We start from the raw sequence: 1,875 nt of genomic DNA, 5'->3' as shown, positions 1-1,875 counted from the left end.
GCGCAGCAGGAACACAAGTTGAACCACAAGGAAGTTTGGAGTCCTGTCAAACTTGGGCCTCTCTGAGATACCACTCAAGAGTGGGAGCATTGGATATTCAGACCTCAGCAGGAGGAGACCACCCTGGTCTCACATCTCAGCACCTATGTGGGGCTTATGTAAAGGGTGGCTGTTCCCGGGACCAGCCGTTGGCATAATGGCTATGTCGCTGGACTCCCATGTAGTCGATTGCAGTTCAGGTCTCAGACCCGGTGGTTTAAATTCATGCCAGGTGTGTGTTCGTGCATGCCCAAGATCCTGAGAGGAGAATGGAGGAGAAGGGATTGTGGCATGGCCATCCCCCTTGGGAGGTGATTTCTCGCTTTCTTTCTCTCTGTCTCTCTCTGTCTTTCTGGCGAGTGCACGCGCCCTATAGCAAAAAGCCTCTCAAAAATAAATAAATAAATAAATAAATAAATAAATAAACAAGGTTACTGTTCCCCAACTCCTGCCCTAAGATGAACTTTCTCATTTCTCTTTTGTGTGCTAGGTTTTTGTTTGTTTGTTTTTTGCAGTTAACTTAAGCACACAGATAAAGACACAGATGAATAGTAATACAGCCCTGTTTCCAAAAACCAGGCTCCAAAATAATCAATTCACAAGGATACCACACAACCACAACACAGTAATGTCTCCCCGAGTGCTATTATACATTGCTTAAAGTCACTTTATCTCTTTCCTGTAAGAGAACACATGCACGTATGAGACAAAGAGTGAGAAGAAGAGAAAGTCACCTTCACAAGAGACTGGTCTCACTGCAGTCCCCTTTCCCAGCCATCCAGCACCTCCACATTTGGCCATCCATAGAGACAATAATAGCCTTTGTTAGCCATGAGACTGTAAGTTTTGCAGGTCAGTTAATAGCAACTGCACCACCAGGTGAGTACTTGACCTAATACTTTGAACCACATTCCACATATCCTATCATTTCACCATAACCTCATCCATGAGTTCACTGGTGCATGTGTTTTTGACATCTCTCTGGATTTCAGGTTGCCCAGGATCTGCTCACTGCCTACATGCAGTCCAGGGCCTCTCAGGCTGGTATTGAGAGGGTCTCTTCGCTTCAGATTTTCCTGCAAGTGTTTCTGGGAAAGAAAGGTTTAACAGGGTCAGGATTGATATACTGGAATATGCCTTCCTGGGACAACTGACTTATAATGCCCTGACAAGTATTATTACCCTCCCCAAGCTGCAGAGAAGGGAAGAGTTTTGAAAAGATGTTGTGCCCTGCTCAAGGTTGCCTAGATAGTTACAATTATAAAAGAGCAGATGTAGACAATCTGACCCTAATGTCTAGGCTTCATTCACCGTACCCTGCTAAAACCTGCAAATAGTAGCCAAGGAGAAATTGTTATTTACAAGCTAGTTCCAAAGAGGATATACACCATCTTTACAGCTGATGCCTGTTTGATCTGGTTTACATGAGGTTGGAAAATTTATCTCCTGATACATGCAGCAGTGGAAAGGTGGGCAGAAAGAAAGAACTATGCAAATTGGTGATCTGAATATAATTTTCATATCTAAATGTGTCCTGTTCTTTGCAGGATCAGCTTTTGCCAAGGACAAAATGTGCCAATATATTGGTTCCTTTCTTGTCCCGGATCAAAATAGCAAAACAGCATTACTGTATATTCTGTTACCCATTGAGAGACTCTTCAAGTAGTTGCAAGGAACTACAGAAACAACCCAAGAGACCAGGATGGCTTTCCTCTTTCTGTTAGGACAATATGGACTGGGGTCATTGCTCTTTTCTGCCCTCAAGCCAAAATACAATATTGACCCTGGGAGAAGTGTCCCTGCAGTGAGAAGAGTATTGAAGGAACAGAAATGGTT

Source organism: Tupaia chinensis, unplaced genomic scaffold (genome assembly GCF_000334495.1).
Source record: "Tupaia chinensis unplaced genomic scaffold, TupChi_1.0 Scaffold147272_1, whole genome shotgun sequence".
In the NCBI taxonomy this organism is placed as follows: Eukaryota; Metazoa; Chordata; class Mammalia; order Scandentia; family Tupaiidae; genus Tupaia; species Tupaia belangeri.
Note: the sequence above shows the minus strand (reverse complement) of the source record.